Source organism: Thunnus thynnus, chromosome 10 (genome assembly GCF_963924715.1).
Source record: "Thunnus thynnus chromosome 10, fThuThy2.1, whole genome shotgun sequence".
In the NCBI taxonomy this organism is placed as follows: domain Eukaryota; kingdom Metazoa; phylum Chordata; class Actinopteri; order Scombriformes; family Scombridae; genus Thunnus; species Thunnus thynnus.
The window spans coordinates 27110152-27131516 of NC_089526.1; the positions used below are offsets into that span (position 1 = coordinate 27110152).

Genomic DNA, 21365 nt, shown 5'->3' on the forward strand with positions numbered 1-21365 from the left:
CAATATTTCAGGTTTTTTTCCCCTTTTTATTTATTTATTTTTTGAATTTTCAGCATTTCCACTCAGATTTTTTATGCACAAAGTGAAAATGCGAATAATAACAGGTGGTTGGAAACTAATGTCTTACTTTTACTCTGCACAAGTTCAGTGGATGCAACGTGTTGGTATTCCAGTTTTAGAATTTCATGAACGGTGCTAATGAAAGTAAAGTAAGTCTACATTTATTACAAAGCTGCTAATATTTAATATCTTTGTGGAAGTTACGAATATTACATGCTGCTTGACCTTCTTCCATGTGTCATCTTTTTTAGAGGCTGTAGCTTCTGCTGCAGAACAGCTGCACTATAGCTCATATTTTGCATCACTTAAACTCCTGTTTTTCACCTTTATTCATCATCAATCTGGTCTGTGAATCAATAAATGTTCCCCTGTGCCTAATATGGTTTTTCTTAAGTGGTGCCATTATTTTTTATTCACAGTAATTAAGGTCACTTCTAAGTACACTCATTCGTTTACTACGTTTCATGAAAGAAACCCATTGATTTCTTTCTTTTTTGTAACTTCTGTTTGTTCGCTGTGTCTGACTTTCAATTTATTTATGTTTGTCTTTGTATTTGTGTGTTTATCCATCCACTCTCCAGGGTTTCTTGCATTGAGGGCTGTGTCTCATCTCCACGTACCCTGTTTGACACATCACTAAATACAGCTGAGCCACTGTTTTTTTTAACTCAGTGCTTTGTCTATTTACTCTCTCCTCTATCTTTTGTTTGTCTTAAAACTTCCTTTGGGTGTATCTTATCTTACAGGACTGTCATGAAAATACAAGTTATTTTGATCAAAGGAAATTATGCCAAATGGGAAAAAGGAAGACTAGATGAGAGACTGCAGGTTTCTTTTCATTTCTGTATTTGCCAGAACTTGAGTGTTGGTTGCTCTTTTAAGATTTTATGATACCCAATAATATTTACATGAGGACACACTTTTGACGTTCACACATACTTTCACATACTGTTCATAAGCAGGGACCACACATCAGGGTTCAAAGTAACATTTTTCCCCACTGGCCAACTTGGCCAATAGATCAGAGTTTTACTGGCCACTTGTATATTTTCAATGGCCTAGCAGCCAAAAAATAAAAATAACTCTTTTTTTCCATAATTTTGGAGAATTATTATACATAATATGTACAACAGTGAAGTTCCCTTTAGATTTGGTTGTTTTCATTTAGTTATTGATATGTAATGTTATTATATTACACAAATATGCAAAATATAAAATAAGTCACATGTTGGATCAGTAAATGAATGGTGAACAAAGGTTTCTCCATATTTTGTATGAAGCCAGAAAGTATCGAATACACAGAGAGAGGAGAACATAATTTATGATAACATTTCAATAATTAACAATTAAATAAATCCTGAGAGTTGTGCAGAAATGTACTAACAGAGAACAGCGAGAGGAAGAACATAAGGGCATTTGTTTGTGTTCACTCTGGGTAAAACCTCAGGTTAGTTACTTTAGGTTTAAACCTACGCTAACCACAGTTAAACAAACAGAGACAGAGCAACAGCTGTAATATCTGTACTTTAGGAGAGATTTCTGTGGTAGATGTTGACAAAGCTGGCAGGAGCCACACAGATGAAGGCTACACCTCGATAATGTCATTAAAAAACACTCCTGCATATGTCATTTATAAATCCATGTGATTAACACTTACACAGAGAGCTGTGTGTCTCCTGCAGAGGCTCCTGCTGTCAAAGTCACACAGAAGACATGCACATAACTACGCAGCAAACTCTACAAAACATACCAAAGTCGCTGTTTTACTCCCAGGAGTATTGTTGTTTTCACAAAAGTGGAAAGCCCTTCTTTCTTTTCGTGGCCTCATAAGTTTCTTTTGCTGATATTTGTTTCGAGTACTGGCATTACACCGTATTTGGTGACCCATAAGATTCACCAGTAAGAGGCTATCGGGTAAAGTGCAGCTTTCCCCATGTGTATCTCAGCGAATCACAATGCATTTCAATGCATAAACTTTTACTGGCCCCGGGCCATCGGGCCACGGGTTATGTCGAACCCTGCACGTACACTCAAAATAAATGTACATTCACACTGATAGTTGATGACACTAGCACTTTCCCAGTGATAATCTCTTCGGCCTCTTCAGAGAACCTGATAACCCAAAATACTTTATTCATTAAAGAAGGGAAAGAAAAATACAGCTTTCATATATTCTCAGAACTCAGTCTTTGCCACCAACTGAGAAGATAATGTGAAGTATTTTTTAACATACCGTATGATTTAGTTTTATAGTTTTTTTCCCCAACCTTCCCACAGAACTGAGTGTGCCTCCTTAGTCAGAACTGGAAATACAGAACACTCTGCAAGTTTCCCTTAACTCACTCTCACTATATTCCTGCAAATGGCACTCCAAGCCGATCTGATTAAGAGCACAGGTAAGATCCAGGAAACACGCCAACACTGTAGGTTTGTGAGACTTTAAAGATAATATTTGGATCAGTATACTTAATCTTCCAGCTGGAGCGGCAGAGGATCATACAGTATCAGCTGAGAAAAACCTACAATTCAACATAAAATCTCGGTGGAGATGATCAACCTGTTAGGTCACAAATTAAAGACAGCAACACAGGAAAATTTGAGACCACAGATGACAAATCCCTGAATGTCTGAAGCATTCTTCGGCCCCAATTTATTATTATCAAATTATCATAATTGCCTTCATAAATTGGCAATCCCTTGCATCAAATCAGTCTGCAGTATTTTATGAAGGCCATGTTTTCAAAATTAATCAATTTTTATTAGATGGTATATGTTTTTGGAGTCAATGCATGGTAACAACAGGCAAACACAGTTGCAGCAGGTACCCTGACTCACTCTGTATCATTCATTCCTATTACTCACCAGACGGCCTGTGAGACACAGCATCGTTTTTTGCTTTCGCATCCCGCAGGAAGAGTTTCACCACAAGATCAATTGAAGAAAGATATGAAAATAGTACTTCATATTGGTGTTATTTTAGTGGATGTTGCACTGTAGGCCCTGGTTGTTAATTTTACAGATGGAGATGAACACCAGCTATTACTACCACACTGTGTTTGCCTTTGGACTCTGTGGATTGCTCACTCCTGCTAAATTATTGTGTGTTTCCCATTATGGGGCCTTGAATAGCACCATGCTGTGCTTGTATTTGTACAGTACGTGTCCTTATGTGACCTCAGCCGTACCGGGCGATATGGCTTCAAAAAGGCAAGGCACTGAGGTAATTACACATCTGTTGGTTTTCACCCTCTTTTCATCCTTAATTTCCTTTTTTACCATGTAAAATATTTACTCAGGTCAGTCATAATCACAGTGTTGATGGTGTGGACAGCAGTCCACACACAGCCTACCACACCCCCAAGCTCTACTGTACTTTATTTACCTCCAGAGATGGAGTAAGGATACATCTGCCTGTCCTCTTTGGCTCATCAGTTTTTACCATGGGTGGATGAGTGGAAACTTAATTGTATTATATCGTGAGAGGCTTTGGGGTCAACTTCCCTCCTCTATAGAGGAGTACACCCTATCATTTGACCCTATTCCCAAGATCCCGTTGATTATATCATATGCCACTGTATATAGCGTGCTTTCCTGTTTTGCATTGTAGTATATGCAACAACTATGTGCTACATCCGCTGTATATTATTCTTGTGTTATGGGGCATGCAGGTCCAACAAGATGAACCCTAATTTCCTCATAATAACCTGGCCTAAACTGACGTGAACGGTGCCTACAGTAGCTTTTCCCACACACAGTGTTGAAAATGGACCTTGAACTGCTCGGCCCTCTGGGTATGATAAAGTATGCAGGCAGCAGCCCAAGACAACGCTATAGCTAGACCTCAAGTGCCATACCACCCTGTGTGTTCCTCGTCCCATCCATGTCGTCCTGTCTGAACTAGACTGACAGCTGCGCCTTCACTTTCTCTGTGATTTCAACCTCAGAATTCAACCATAAATTGGGTTCCCATGTGAAGGGAAAAAAACATCCACCCTGTGCTGATGTAACCCCTCATTACAATTGATGTTTTTCCATGGATTCAGACCAAAATGTTCAGTGCAGACTTTACAGATGGACAGTATGTGGAAGGCAATGACAATTTTCGTCACCGCAAATGTCTTCCAATCTTCTAATGGGATTTTCAGTACAAATGCAGCTCCATTAGATTATACAATTCTGATTGCTCACAATCGTCTATGTACCAGACTTGATTTTAATGTGACCCTACAGCACTGGTATCAGCCTGTGTTCACTTTTTCTGTTGTTGTAGTGGATTATCAAGTCTGTGCCTGTCCAAAACATATCTGAAATCTTTCTCTGAGAGAAGTCACAAAGCTTGAAGTCATCAGTTTTCATTCTGAAAAATACTTTTTTTTCAATATATTAATTTACTGTTTTGTACTGTCTTGTAATTTATTTAAAGCTGCACTGATTACGTTACTAATTAAATTACTCATAACATTATTTTTAAATAACAATGGGTTAATGACCCTGCATAATGTTAAAGTTGTCGCTCATACTGATGAATGCACAGAAAATCACCCAGCTCAGCTCTGTTTCCAGCCCTATGCAGCATTTTAGCATCTTTCAGCTCTTTTTTTTTTTTGGTTTCACAGCCTGAAACTTTACTGTTTTGATCAATTCTCACTGCTCTCATCAACCTCATGTCCAGCAGCATCAGGTAGCTGTTTCAGCAAAAGCTCTGATAAACCAACTGTACATACGGGCCCAGCACCAAATGACAGACAACATTAGCAACTAGCTGGTGAACATAACAGAGCATTTAGCAGCTACAGAGCCAGATATTTCCCTCAGGGGTTGGTGGGCTCCACAACAGAGCTAAAAGGAGAGTGAAAACTGGACATTCATCAGGAAGTCAGACACAAGATCCCAATTGACCCCTAATGTTGCTCTTTGTCTGCTCAAAGTGTTAACAGATGATTGTTTGCTAACATGTTCGCCATATCAGCTTAATGAGGTCAGAATGTCAGTGCTGTGTTTACAGTTTTTTTTCTGCTGCCCCCAAAAATCATTTCATGCTGCTTTAAGCTATTTTAATGATTCACAACAAGAAGCACTAATCTGTTTTTACCTGTCTAAACAGAACAAGTTTCATTAAAATGAATGGACTTTAGTTTGTGTGAAGAAACTTGGGGTGAAACAGACATAATGTAACAACCTTAATTTGGGTATCTTTTCCTTCATATGAAGCAACAGATCAAATCACATCAATAAGAACAAAAAACAAGACGTTTAGATGAAGTTAAACAAAACACTTTTTGCTTGAATCTTCGCCAGACCCCAGCATCAACCAAGGCCCTTAAACTAACTGATAACCTTCAGCATTTGATTGGTTGACCTTGTTTGTGGTGGTACACAGCCTGGGAGAAAACACCGAGACTCTATTCAGGGCAAAAATCTCTCTTTCAAATCTCTCAGAACAGCTGAGGTCTGGGAGAAACCTAGACTCTCCAATGTTAGATCATTCGCCTCTCTCATCTCATCACAGGGCTTCTTGCAGCTTTAATCATCTTAATATCATGTAAGCTTTGGGTCTTTAATGTACTGTACGCATTCAGAGGACTGAACTGTTCTCCTCATGTTCCCAGAGTTGAAGAGGATTTCAGGCTTTCCAGAGGGCAGACTGTGCGTTTCTACTGTGTATGATATGCCACTGGCTGTGATTCATGCTCATAAGCAGACGTCATAAGGGGTGATCTTTGGCTGATGGTGTCGAGCCACGGGCTGCATGTCTCTGATACAAGCCAGCACTTATTAATTCCTGTCCCTCGACCTTTGACTCCCTGAGTGACGTCTCGTATCGCCGGCAGTGCTCGAGTGTTGACTAATGTTATCAACGTCATGAATTTGTGACAATGTGAGGAAGTGAGTCACAGGAGCGAGGACATTTAGCCCCTTGTGACATGCAAAGACTTGAGCATCGCTTGGATTTAGATATAATCAGATGCTGTTGTATTGAAGGCAGAACGGTGGATTATTCATATAATGATTAAGATTAAATGATTATAATGTGGTAAAACTGATTGATTAAAGTTTGCTTTATCTTTTGCTTTTATCTCTTCCCTGTGATTTATTTTTAACACATGTAATTTCCTCTATGATAATAAAAGAATATGGAAAAGCATGATTCTGAGATTGTTCGCTGATTAAAATATGACATCAGCACATTGTTTGACTGTGGAAACACACACATTTTCCATCTCGTAAAAAAATGTTCAAGTCGTCTCATCATCCATATGCATGCATGCACATGGTCTTGGTTTTGACTACATGGATTTCATACTCCCTGCTGCATTAACAGCTGTCTAATCCTGTTGTTGTAACCACTTCACCCTGTTGCATAGTAGAAAATGTTTCTCTGATTCAAACCAATGTGTTGTCTTTGTGTCCTCAAGGTAAGGTTGTGTTTTGGTTTTTTTTGTTCTTGTCTGCTTTTTGATGTTGACATTCCATGTTAAGTGACTAGTGATGCTCCCACAGTGTGATGATATTGAATTTTGTCTATTCAAACCTTTCAATCTGATGTCAGGTGACTCAGGCCTTTCAGATGAGCCAGCATGGCAGCTGGTTGATCCAGACCAGATAAGATCCCCATATCCAACCTCATATACCAGCTCCTGCGCCTCAGATCTAATGAGATATTTGCTGCAAAAATATCTCTAGCCTTAATGCACTTAATACATATTTGATGGTGGTGATCACAGAAAAACAGTCTAGTATTTTATTATTCATACACATAATGACCCCCTTTGTATAATGGGAGCACTTAGTCACAAATAACGAACTCTCTCGGCAGTGGAAGAAAGAGCACCACCAGCTACAGTGATGAAACATCCAGAGTGTGTGACACACATGTGACAGGGCCAGCATCCAATCAAAATAATGATGTGCTGGCCTGGGCAGAGGCAATGGAAAACAGCTTGTTCTGGTTAGATGCTGACCAATGTGTGTCCCGCATTGAGGCCAGAGCAGCGAAGAGTCGACAGCAGACACACAGCTCGTAATATGGCAATAAAATAGCTATGTCTATCCACTCTGTCTCCAATCAGCACAGTGCTAATCAAGCTCAGATAGGCAGCAATAAATGTGTAACAGTTGGAGCGTGTACAGTAGAAAGCAGGCAAAAGACCTGAACAGTGAAGCAGACAGCAGCAGGATGCAGTAAAAAACAGAGGCAACTGTTAAATTTTGTTACCTGCAGAACATTTTGTTGGTATTGTTCACTGACAGCAGATCAGTAACAGAAACTGCAGGACATTATGGAGATAAGCAGAGTGTGCTTTAACGTGTATCATGCACATTTCACACACATGACTTAAGTAAAAGCAGACCAGGCTGTCCACCATATGTATCATATATTGTCTGACTCAGGACTTAAAACCACAGTCAAATGTTTTGATCCTACATGCAAATCTTTATTATATTATTATATATTATATTATTATACACGTTTCTGCAGGGCTACTGGAAGGATGATGGTTTTTCCAAAAAGATATTCCATCTCATTTGGTGATTGGGTGATTTGATGATGGTGGTGAATAGTGGTACAAGAAGTATTCTACTCATTTACTGAAGTAAAAGTAGCAATACCACAGCATAAACACTCCATTATAAGTTAGTCTGCCATTTCCACTCTGGATCCAAATTGCCTTCACATGCAGGAGTGATTCACAGGGTACAGGACATACATGAAATCCAGCATAATTTTATCTGTATGATAATAGCCATACTGTTTACTGTTCACTCTCTTTACATTGTATCAGAGCTGTGTTAAGTTCCTGCTCCTGCAAACAAAAAGTCTACTGCAGAAAATCCAACTGTCACATAGAATGTGTTCAACTTGTGAAACACATGTGGAGAAGCCACAGGAAACACAATGTATTTGTCAACGTGGTTAGTGGTTACTGCAATTTTTCATTAGAAATGCATCTACAAAAACAAGGAAACTATCTTTGACAGCACATCAGTTCTAATTATTGCAGGGAGTAATGGGACAAAAAGGAGCAACATGAGCATTTAGATTAAGAATTGAAAGCGACAGTCTGCACACCTTCAACTCCTCAACAACGTTACCAACTTATTGTCACTCAGAAGGACCCTGTGTCAAAATCTAGTAAAATGTCTAATACCTTAACTATTCCAGTTGATATTATGCTAACATGTTGTATATTCTTAAATAAAGTTGCATTTACACAAATTTTAACCAAATTAACTCGGGGACCTCAGGGAGAAAGGGACAGTCCATGATTAACCTCTCATTTCATTGTCATTTCATTCATTTTGACTCAAGACCATGATCACACAGTATGGAGCACAAAAAGAACATGCAATATAATAATAAAACAACAGCACACGCAACTCTTACTGTCTGTAATTTGATCAGTAGCTATGTGTCATATGTTATGTGCTCATCACAGGTTTTGTCTGTAAAATTTTAATCCGGAAAGTAACTAGAAACTATACTTATCAGTCATACATGCAGTTGAGTAAAAAGTACAGTAGTTCCCTCTGGAATGTAGTGGAGTTATGAAAGTATAAAGTAGCATAAAAAGGAGACGAGTACTTTAAATTGTACTTAAGAACCACAAAAACATCACTCCAAAATCTCCCATAGGCGTTCAATTGGCTTGAAATGTGGTGACTGTAAAGGTCATAGCATTCACATAATGTTCATACTGAAGCATTCAGTGGGCTTTAATGCATGCTACAGAGCAGTGTGCCTGAATAGACACACATGTGCATTCCTCATACTTTTCCACTTACATATCCAGGCTTAACCTTATCACAGTGATGTCAGCTTAGATAGGGTTGAACTCAAGACAAAAGACTGTAGCAGCTAGATCTCTACCCATACCTTTTTCAAGCCTCACTTTTCATCTCAAATTTTGACATCCTTATCCTGATGACAGTGCAGTGGCGGACACGCCTGTCTGTAAAATCTCCACTGGACCAAAACTCAGGGTGCCTGCCTGGAGTAATTGGACGATAAAGTTTTCAGACCTCTGTTCCCTCCTGTGGTGACGTGTTGCATTTCTGGTAGAGTTGTCTAATAGTAGATGTGGAGTTAACAGAATCACAACAGCTCCAAGAAACAAACAGGGCCGTGCATTCAGACGGAGCAGGCCATCATCTTATAAGTCATGTCAGCTCAATCTGTTGTGGGGAGAGATGAAAAGGAGGAGGTGGAGTATAAGAAACAGGCTTCCTTTTGGCAAATCAGATGACACATCAATCTTACTAATTTTATGAGATGAGAGCAAATAATTCTCCTTCTATATTGGCTCATGTTTCCTTGATAGATGTCAAAAAGTTTGAAGTAGGTTATAGTGTATACTACGGTTCCAGTTTCTTTGGTTCACTTAGCTAAAACAAAGGCAGACCAATACAACAGCCTTGCAAATTCTTTTTTTGTTTTTGAAAAGGAACATTTTCCAGTGGTAAATTACCAAAGAGCTGCACAGATCGATTTATCAGATCTTTTTCTCCGGGGGATGATGACGCAGGACTTGGGCTGCTGCTGCAAGATGACCGGCGGGTCTCACCCGGTCAGCGGCTCCTCACATCTCCAAAAACATCACAGCAGATTTACAAACAGGCATTATTTGGATAAACTGACCACATGTTGGGAATCTACATGGTTACTTTCTCACCAGAAAAAATATTAAATCTTAATAAAGTGACATATTAACAGTCAAATTACAACAGTCTGGCTCAAAATCTCTGCCATGATGCCATCGCTCTGGGATATCTTAATTGGACCGCAAGGCATGCTGGGTAATGTAGGCCAAGCAAGGGTCCCCCTCTCTAAAGCTGAAACTGGAAACCAGTGACACTGGAAAAAAAAAACAACAAAACCGTCACTGAAAAAAGACAGACATGAAGAAAAAGTCTAAAGATTGACATTGAAAAACACATCATAATGCAAAAATATCAGCATAAAATAAGATAACATTGTAAGATCATTTTTTTTATGCCTGTGTTTTATTTTTCAGTGCCAACTATTGTTTCAGTGCCAATACAACTTTTTCCAATACAAGTGTTTCAATGTCAATGTTTCGATGCCAAATTTTATTTTCAAAGCCAAAATTTAACTGTCACTGTTCTGGCCCCATATTACTTCAGACAGGTCACTGTACTGCAGCATTGGTGTCAGGCAAGTGAACTGGAAATGAATGTGGCCAAAACAAAAGAATTTATAATACAAACAAAACCAAGTGGAACCAGTAACATCCTCCCTGTCATACTCAATAACCAGCCTGTACAAGAAGTAGAACATTTTAAGCACTTTGGCACAATCATTAATCAGACTCTAACTTTTAATGAGAACTCGGAGAGCATTTTTAAGAGAACCAACCAGCGATTGTTTTTAATCAGGAAGCTGAGGAGCTTTGGTGTTAGCCAGCACATACTTGAAATGGCATACAGGAGTCTGGTTGAGAGCATTTTATCATTTAACAAACATCTTGGCAACCTGAGTGTTAAGAGCAAAAACAAGTTCTACAAAATTGTTAACATTGCAGGGAAAGTGATTGGCAGGCCATTAAGACAACTTTGCACTATATTTGACTGTGCTGTACAAAGAAATGCTAAACATATAACTGCAGATATCTCACACCTGCTAAACTCAGAGTTTGAGCTGCTCCCGTCTGGCCGTTGATTCAGGGCCCCAAGGGTCAGCCGGAACATATACAAGAAGTCTTTTATTCCCCATGCCGTACAGGCATCAAACACAGAATGACTGCATCAGAGAACGCTTGTTATTTTATAAGATTAGCTCTCTGGTATGATTTCTTTATATAACCTATCTGCTGTAACTTTTTTGCAACTTTTTACTATTTGCACTATTATATGTTGTATATTTTGTATGTTTTTAATGGTGTGCTGTGCTATGTGTAGCGTATGTACTTTTGCTGTATCTGGGGGAAAACCAAAGACAAATTTCCACTGAGGTGGACAGTAAAGTCAATCAATTAATCAATTGTTCAAACATACACACACACACACACACACACACACACAGTGTCCATGTCACTCATTCAGAAACTGTCTTAACTCACTTGTTCGCTAAAATACTGCACTACTCACTGTCTGGATTTAGCTTGAACTGAGCTACTAAAACATCAGATAAAGTAGAACTGTTTACTGACATTTAAGAAAAGATTTAGATGGTTGAGAGCCTACATTAATCCTGGACTCATTCCTAAAACATGAAGATAGTCCACTGACAGTAACGTTAACATTACATCTGCAGGCCTTAATAATGTTAACATTAGCTTAAATTTATATACAGTACCAGTCAAGAGTTTGGACACACTTTCCCATTCAGGTGAATGAGAAAGTGTGTCCAAACTTTTGACTGGTATTGTAAATGTTAACTTGCTGGCTTGCCTTTTTTCATGGTGTGTCCCAGCTGTTCTGTTGACTGCTCCTGTCTAATTTACCTTACCCCCAGACATAACGTTACCGAAATGCAAGATGTTGTTTATTAGTACCAAAGGTCAAACTAAATCAACTGAGTGATACTTTTTGAGGGGCAAAGATAATGTTTTACAAATTAGGAGAATACGTTTGATTCCACACATGCAGGTCATTAAATGAGATTAAATCAAAACAGTGATTTACTCATATGTCCATTTGTCCATCTTTCAAATAACCATGTTGTTTGTCTTTGTTGACAAAAATTGTAGTAAATATCATCATAGTTTTCATTTTCAAAGGTTTGATCTCATTTTTGTGGCAAAAAAAGACTGTCTTTGATTCTTCCCTTTGTCCTTTTTTACAGCTGACGTTTTAACTTGTCACAGTAAGAAAAGCACAGGTGTTACTGACTCTGTTCTATTCAAGGGTAAATGGCAAATGGTCTGCATTTATATAGTGCAGACAGACGTCTCTCTCACAATGTAAGTCTATGGGAAAAAGTCTTTTTGGGCCAGTCTGCATAACATGACGTTGCAATTACACGGTTTTGCCGCATTGTCAAATTTGCTTCAAAGCCTGGCGCTATATCCAGTTCTCTTTAAATATCCATGGTCTGAACACACAGTCAGAAGTGGGAAAGTTAACCCAATACACATTTAAATCCAACTACTTCCTCATCCTTGAGGCCTTTGATGAAATGAAGAGGTTATTTTTACAAACCAGGAGCATACAATGTGTGATTCCACACATATAGGTAAAACAGTATTTAGTTGTCCAGAATATGTCCATTTGTCCATCTTAAAGGGATAGTTCACATTTGTTTAAATGGGGTTGTGTGAGGTAGTTATCCGGTCTGCTTTTCCGGTTTGGAAAAGCAGACAGGAGTATATGCACGGAAGCTAAGCAATGTACTGCTGTGGACGGGGCCAGCAGCTAAATGTATTTTAGCCACCTAAAAAAAAGCCCACCTAAAAAAATCTATTATGAAAATTATGATTACACTGTGTATGTGTGTTACTATTTTATTTAGATCATGATGAATTGTACCTGTCTTGTACTGAAACTCTGCAACATCAGCAGACTCATCAGCTAAGATTTAAGGAAGTTCAGCATTATATTTGTAAAGTGGAAGATGTAGAAATTAAAATTCGTTGGGGACAGGGTGAGACATGTCATCTGGGGGTCAGTTGGGCAAGAACTGTAAAGAACTGTAACGCCCACTTAAGGTGTATAAAACCCTGTTATAAGCGCTCCACTGGAAGCCTTTTTCTTTGTAACCTCATCCTGTGTTGCACTGCAAAACGCTCCTTCCTGTACAAGAAAATAAATTCTGTTAAATTTTGATACTTCGGCTCCAGTCTCTATTGTTTAATAATCATTACGAAGAAATTCTTTTAACAATATCAGTATCAGTTTAAATGTGCACTATATTTAGAATATTTAATCACTTTACCTTGCTGTCAGACAGCCCTTTCCTTTGGCACTACATTTTCTCAACTATAGAACTTCTGTATTCTGTATACACTGTATTACGCCACAGATCAGCTGTTGTAGTCAGAAAGTGCTGCTGCAGCATAAAACAGTGCGCGGCATGCATAGGAATACAGAAGTTCTATGGTGGCTACCAGGGGGCGATCAAAATGTTTTAGCTTCACTTTTGGGGAGCTGTCATGAGGTCCATATTTATATACAGTCAGTGGTTTCTACTAAAGATTCTCTATTAGTTACAAGCTTCTTGGTGTGTGCATGCTTGTGTGTCAAGTTTGAAGAGCTGCATCAGGCAGAGTTTTTGAGAGTCAGCTGTATCTAGGATAATTACTATCTTCTCACTTCTCTGTCCGCATGCCAAACGTTCCTCCATTCATTACTATGTCTTCCACTTAGTGTTGGGAAGTTCGAGTGGTTGAGTTGTGTCAATACACGCAAGTCTGGACTTCTAAATGTATCGAGTATTTCAAGTTTTTTCGTACTGGGTGTCATGCATCTCTCACCAGGTGTGTGTGTATCAAGTAGCAACAGTGACTGCTGTTCTGATGCCAGTATTACAACTACTGCTACAGCTCAATGTAGCGTCAAATTTAGCTGATTGGTTTAGCAGGGATGGATTTCCAGTAGCATTTCATGAGAAATTTAATTGTGACTCATCTCAAACAATAACAGGATACTCTCATCCTCTGTTGTATTCATTATGCTACATGAGTCAATACAATGCAAGTCTCTTCAGAAGGTCATTAATCTTCATTTATGTTTCATTTTTGCTTTTTTTGCATAATTTGTGTGATAAACATGTCACCGTCTTCTAGTGCCAATAAATCAGTATAATGTAAGCAAATAAAGAATAAGACTGTCGGGATGTTACAGAAAATTATGATTGAGGCAAATATTTTTATTCGAATATGGTATCTCATATAATGTGTGTATATGCATGTGTAAATCCCAATGGGTGAATGACAATATGTACAGTATAAGTATATGAATGGAGAGGTTTAGGGAGGAGTTCCTAGTTGTGAACATCTAATTAAATGACAATAATAGACAAAACAAATCTGTGAGATCCTTATTTTATCATGGGTTAACTAAAGTTTTAAGATCTACTAATCAGCTCTGGAACACAAATACATAAGCCAGAACAATGCACAAGATAGGAAATAGCTAAAAACAAAGCAAGCCAAATCTAAGTGCCTTTGGGCATACAGAAATCTCTCCCACATGATATGTTTACACACAATCTGTCGCAAACAGTTCCAAGCCCTGGCTGACTAGGTTGCGGTTGAAATAAAACATTGATGCTGTTTCCCATATCCTTATATGCGCCATGAAACCTCAATCAAGAACACACCAGCAGAGCATAAAACCTCAAATTTATTAAACATCACAACAATGTGGTGGAGATTTTACTAAAGGGAAACATCTATTGAGTTGCCCCTCAGTTTGGCATTACATGAAGGAACATTTATGACGTACGCCCACAGCGTGCCATCAGAATGCTGCTGGTTCTGATGTACTGTGGTGTTTTGTTGACAGGATGCTGAAATGCGAGTCATCACTCCTTCAGAGAACACGTCATGTCCGATTTTTGATAGGAACCTAAAATAAACACTTTAAATTGACACAAAAATGTATAAATGTCTCCAAACATACCTGTATATTTCATGTGATGGATGTATTTTTCCTTTTCACCTTTACAATACTGTACATACTAATCCTGACAGTTCCAGTGCACTGATATGGCCAGTTGAACTATAAGATCATCTAAGAGTCTGCACTAAACAGACATTTCATTAAACATTGCCATGGGGCATGAACTCATGGACTTCTGCCCAAGCTCACAGAGTAACATGAGAAATTGAAATTGATTTGCTTCCCCATCCTCAAGGGCAGCCCCACTGCAGGTGTGAGCCAAGTCTGACATGGGGCTTTTTTCTTATCTTTATTCAAGAGCGTGGGCTTTCAATTTGAGAGCATGAATTATTGATTTCACGTTGAGATTTTGTAATTCTTTCCCTCAAAACCCTGCCCCCGCACTTAAATAGCCCCTGCTTGCGTGCAGATTCACTGTGCTTCTGCTAGATCCACTAGACTTCTACTCTTGAGTCATGAAGGTGACGTTGTTTTCTCCTCTAGCACACCAACAGGATGCTGGTGTGCTATACAGCTACTATTGTATGTATCTATTATATTAAAAGAAAAAGTACAGACACTGCTATATATGCTCGCTGGCCACTTTATTAGCTGCACTCGTGCAATCTAATGCAGTCCAACACAACAGCTGTGCCATAAATTCTACATTTACGAAGCTCAGACATTTTCAGTTTTTGTTGACATTGTCAGAAAGACGATAATTCTACTTTATGTTTATTATTGAGGTTGTAGTGGGTGGTGGTGGTGTACTAGAGTGCATTATATAGAATGGTGTTCCTAATATTTTGGGACTTATAAGCAGTAGTGTTTCCTGTACATTACTGACCATAAGGCTTAAAGATTTTTTTGTTTTTATTTGAGTATACATGTATACACAGCTACAACAGATCTAAGAGCTCAAAGCATCCTCATTAGATCTGAATCTTATTCAAGGTCCTGCAAGAAAACCACCTCCTGATCAAACTGAGAGGTCTGATTGGATTGGATATACTGGACAGCCAAACCACTGATTGTTTTTTTTAGTCTAGTCTAGTCTCTAATAATCTCTATAAATTGTTTCTGTGATGCTCTTATCTTCCATCCATCCTCTCTGATATGTTTAAAAATCATTCTAGCCCATTGAAGAGCCCGCTGGAATTGGCTGATGATGATGCTGCTCATGAATGGAGTCAAAAATAGAGTTACTGGTCGCTACAGTGTCAGTTAAACCCGGTTTGTTTGGGTCGTTTTTCTTCCGGCTGCTGTTGGTACTTCAACTTGATTTAGTCATTCCCAGATGACCATCAATCAAATACCACTGTTCAGCAATCTAATCCAAACTGGATCAATCCAAGATGAATTGTGAAACAAAAAGAGCTTTTTCCAGTGTCTAGCATGCCTTCTCTGTCACCTCATGTGACCGACCAATAACTCTCTCAATGTACATATAGCATGTGATCATAATGTGAAACAATATGTTTCTTATAAACAGGAAAAGGGGGAGAGAGGTTTTGGTTCTGAACTAGCACAGTTCAAATTTTGCACTTAGATTTACAAAAAATTCCATCACCTCATCAATCATCAACTCTGATCAAGCACTGTCTGCTTACTGTAGTAAACACTTTGCCGAAACATGCAAACATGCCAGCACACACACACACACACACACACATACACAGCTGTTTACTCAACAACTTCCCATTTTTGGCAGTCTGGTTTCCACTCCTCACACTGACCGGCCAGTCCTCGTCTCATAGGAAGCCTCCTCTTTAGCTTTTACAGACTATGTAATTATGTCAAAGATGCTTTCAGCCTACTTCTCAACATGCCTCTAAAACATTTACACTCAGCAAAGGTATGTATTAGTGTCCCACACCTTGCAACATTAACACACACACACACACACTCACACTCACATAAACCTTACAGTAAACCTCAGCCTCGAGCTAGCCCTGCTAAGCCTGCATCCTGTCATCCTCTCCCCACCACAGGCAGGTTCAAACAGACTTGGAAACGTGCTGTCGATGTTCCATGGAGCATTCCCCAGATTCTGCCTTTATGGGAATGTTTGATGTGCGGGTCCACAAGAAGCAATCTGTTAACGCCACACCTAAATACAGAGACCCAACTGTTTCTCCAAAAACTGAAATGTTATTTTATTGGCAAGCGTGTGTGTACATGAGTGTGTGTGAGTCTACTCGCACCTGCTCCTCTGTGTGTATGCGTATATTGTCGGAAGAATTTTCCACGTCCACATAAACTGCGTGATATATTCATGTAGCGTGTTTGGGCGGCCATACGGTAAACATACTGTAGACCTTGGCAGTGGACGTTTCATATACAGTAAATGTGGAACCCCAAGATGGACCTCATGGCTCAGGGCGAACTTCCCTCCTCAGTCTTTGAAAGACTTGGTTCACAGCTGCGCTTCAAAGGATGACATGCTGTGCAGGGTCTAAACTGAGTAGAATGTGCTTTCAGTTATGGCCACATTTTTACCACTGAGCCCTGTTAATCAATCTAAAATACGATAGTGAGAAATCTCTTCCTGTCATCTGATCATATTTCATAAAAGCTCTCAAACTCTCTCTTGCATGTGGATTGTTGTCATTGCATGTCGTTTGTTGTTTTGTTTTCTTTGGCCTCCCCAGCAGTCGGAGCGGCTTTTCAGCAGCTGTCCTCACATCCCTGTGTGCCTAAATATTCATTTCTCTCAGAATTTGGTTTATTCCTGCACAACCATCACACAGCAGCGAGAGACCAGTGTAGTAAAACCGCTCAAGGTTTTCGCGGATACCTCATGACGTACAAGACCCTGTTTAGCATCAGCAAATGGCCGTGAGAGAGCGACAGTCTGAACATTCCCTACCTGGGACACTTTTACATGATGTACGGTTGGCACATTCTGTCATTTTCTCCACCTCCAAGAGAAATGGAGAGAGGTGCCTTTTGCAGGAATCAGAACTGGAAACCAGTATGACTTCCAGCACTCCTGCTAAGTCCCTGGACACTGTGTTACAAGACAGAAATAAGTTCCATCTGCTGCTACCATTGCACACAAGTTTTTTTATTTTATTTATTTTTTTTATTTTTGAAAAGTCAAACGGGGCTGCAAAATAATACATGCACTATTGCCCTCAAAATGTACAAACACACACACTGGAATAGGAGAAAGTGTTGCCTAAGTGAAAACTGTGTTCACATGGAAATTATTTGTAATGGCTAAGTCATTTAGCATGTGTTAGGGTACACTCTGTGGTGTGTTACATGTACTTACACCAGTGGAAACCCGATAGATGCCATGATTGGTATGTCATTATTTTGTTTCGTACATGAGATTTTGAAAACAGAATCATCAGAAGCCGATGAGTATTACATACAGGTTTTTATGATCCTTGTCCTCAGCATGAGCAGCCGAGTGATCATACCAGCCAGTGTCCTACACTTCATGACAAACATCTGGGAAGTGTTTCTGCAGCTTCAGCATCTTGTTTTGCTTTTGGATGCTGGAATGGTAGGAAAGCTGGGGTCTTGTTTATAACTATTTTATTTGGTAAAGCCCAATGGAAAAAATGTTTGTGTCTTGGTGGATTTGCACTCTGCCAGATCTCATCAATACTCTCAGCTAGGACATCTAAGTAAAAACCAATGAGCCATGGAGCTCATGATCTCTCTCAAAAAAGGCTTGCCTTTCACAAGCACAGTGGATTGTGAATGCAATAAACAGTCTGATTAGAGGAGAGATGATCAGCTATTTGTAATACTGTAAGAGAGATAAATCTTGACTTAACAACATGACACTAAAGCCTGTGATTTACTGCCTGAATGTGTGTTTTTTAATATTCAGCACTGAGCAGGGGTGAATCAGTGGACATGGATGCCACACAGATGAATTCTTGGATTGAATGGCAGCAGTGAGACTACTCATCTGGTTCCCATGTCTCTTGGAGAGCTAGTAGAGAAAGAAGGGCAAGTTTGTCAGCAAGCACAATGACTTTGAACTGCCTCCACCAAATACTGCGCTGGACTGGATGTTCTTTGCCACTACAAATGCTATTATTCCTTATTACCACTTTGCATTTTTTCCACAACATATCAGCCAAATGGTAAGAGCAACAAACAACAGACCCCAGGAAAAGGCAATCTTCTCAGTGTGGCTGAGAAGTGACTGAATGACCCCACTGCTCAGATCACTTACATAACAACTGACAATGTCTGAAAATGATTAAGATGCTCAGCAAGCCTGCAATCTTTAATCTTGTGTTTATTTACCGAGAAAATATCACAAAGTAGTTTGGTCTCATTCCAGCAGTCTCAGAACATTTATGAGTAAATAAAAATATTCATACTTTAAGAGGGCTGGAGAGTATAAATTGCTGTTTATTATCTGACCTGGCAAACAGATGATGGCGAAGGAGGAAAAACCACGATAGGAAACAATTACAGCTTTAACCAGTGTTCATCATTACTGTAACATTATAAAGAATGTTTCCAGTCAGCTCAAAGGTTCTTTTCTTTACCTAGATTGTTACTGGAAACGATGTGTGCAATCGTTCACAATCAAACAAATAATTTCGTGTCAAAGCTCGTCACACAATCTGGAACAGCTTCCATGAAAAGCCTTTGCCTTATGTTGTCTGTGAGTAATATCTTTATTGTTTATATAAATAAATGTGTAGAAAATATATATATAAACCTTCAGATATATATAGTAGCCACAGATCTGTAAATGGGAAGATTCGTATGGAGTCAAATAATATTTACGCAGTGACAATTGTGAAAATCATTTTGTAAAGTGACCGAAAAACACTTGTGATCAAAGATTTGTTAACAGCAAACTTTTCGAAATTTACACTTGTACTATTTTGTATACAAATTCACACTGCTTTATCCCCTCCTAAGCACAAAACTGCTTTTGTGAGCACTGATCAGAATTTGTGCTTTTGTCTGCCTCAACCTGTCAACACAATCACATCTGCCAAGATGGATATTTTTCATAAATTAAATATCGTTCCATGGGAAGATATGAAATTTGAAATGGTTTGCTGAGCCAGAACTGTCAGGCCTAGCTGGTTCAGGTCACATAAGCAGCTTACATACTGTTGTGTAAATGCTGAATTTACAAGTTGAGGTTTGGCGATGTGGAGATATGATTAATGATGATTAAACTAAGATCTCCACAAATGGGACAAAAAGTCTGACTAGTTTACGAAAGAGCTAATTGTGTCCGACAAAGATTCATTAGGGATGTCGCTGGAGGTGGCAATGTTGGCCTATTGATCAGTTGGTCCACTTATTAGATCCTGACTAAAATATCTTGACAAGTATTGGAATTGAATGGAATGGATTGCCATGAAATGTTGTACAGGTTTCCATTGTCCGCAGAGGATGAAACCTATGGACTTCAGTGATCCCCTGACTTTTACTCTATTGCCACAATGAGGTTGACAACTTTGCTCTTTAGCAAAATGTCTCTGTCTCTTAGATGAACTACTGTGAAGTATGGTAAAGGTATTCATGCTGCCCTGAGTTTTCACTTACCCAGTGAAACATCTCAACATCAACTTAATGTATTGGCACACACTTTGTGCAGACATTGATGGTTCCCAGATGGTGAATCCTTATAACCTCTGTGATCTCCAGACTTTTCATCTTCTGCTATCATCAGGTTAAAATTTTAGTTTGTCCTGTACTTTGGTTTACAACTAGGATAGTGAACATGGTAAACTGCTAAATATCAGCATGTTGACATTTTAATTATGAGCATGTTAGCATGTTGATATTAACATTAAGTTCAAAGTGCAGCTGTGCCGACTGCTGCATTCACACTATATCACATGGATGGGAAGGGTCAGAAAAATTCCAATTTTACGGACTTACAAGCATTCACGTCTTCTGAAACTCAGGAAATTTGTATGATAACTGAGTTGGTGTTAAAATGCTGCCCATTGACAAAATTACATTCTAACCATTAAACTTGGGTTTAATTACATTGAACGACAGACTTTGGCTGATAAGAAGCATCCGTGTTTGCTTGGTTATCAAAGTTGGATATATTGGAGCTTTCAGAAAAATCTAATTTTCCCAGTTGTAATTACAGCTTGGAGGTTAACATGAACACTATTTACAAGACAGAAACTCTAATTTATTGCGGTAATGCTGATATGATATGAATACGACTAAGTGTGGCTCTAGCAGCTCTGTGGGGAGCTGCTAGTATCGTACTAGCTGTTAGTGTGGCTATAGACTATTAGTCTTGTTTCAGTCTTGTTTGTTGTATTAGCTTTATTTAACACAAGTAACAATCCTGTAACTATTTACTTCTTGCTTTCCTTTTCTTAGTCTGTCCACTAGTAGTCCACAGCTGGAGCCGGTCAGTAAACTACAATAGAAATTTTGACAAACAAACAAGCTGGAGGCCAATTCATGATTGTCAACATGCCTGCTTAAAACCTCAAGAACGTTGTGTATGAAGACAGAAACGCAAGCTGTGTATTTTAATATTTGAGAGATACTGGATGGATGGACAGCAGAGAAGTGGATTATACAAGAAGTTTCTATTGATGTTTTGATGGGGGGTTTTTTCTCCATGAAACTGGGTCAATCCATTATAACTGGTGTGAATCCAAGCTTGCACAATCTTGGTTCTCCACCACAAACATTTACAACCACCTTTCAAGTCTATGAAGGGTTAGAGTTTCATACTTAAAAGACAGAGATTTTGGGTGCAGTACTAATTTAAAGGC

At 39.0% G+C, this 21365-nt stretch overlaps 1 long non-coding RNA gene across 1 annotated transcript; it reads right to left on the minus strand.

Moving 5' to 3' along the window:
• Nucleotides 1–7533: 7533 nt before the first annotated feature.
• Nucleotides 7534–11504, minus strand: LOC137190611 (uncharacterized). Its single transcript, XR_010930255.1, has 3 exons — nt 9782–11504; nt 9528–9644; nt 7534–9234 (listed from the first exon to the last, which is right to left on the minus strand). It is a non-coding gene; the product is annotated as an uncharacterized lncRNA (long non-coding RNA).
• Between the last annotated feature and the right edge of the window lie 9861 nt (nt 11505–21365).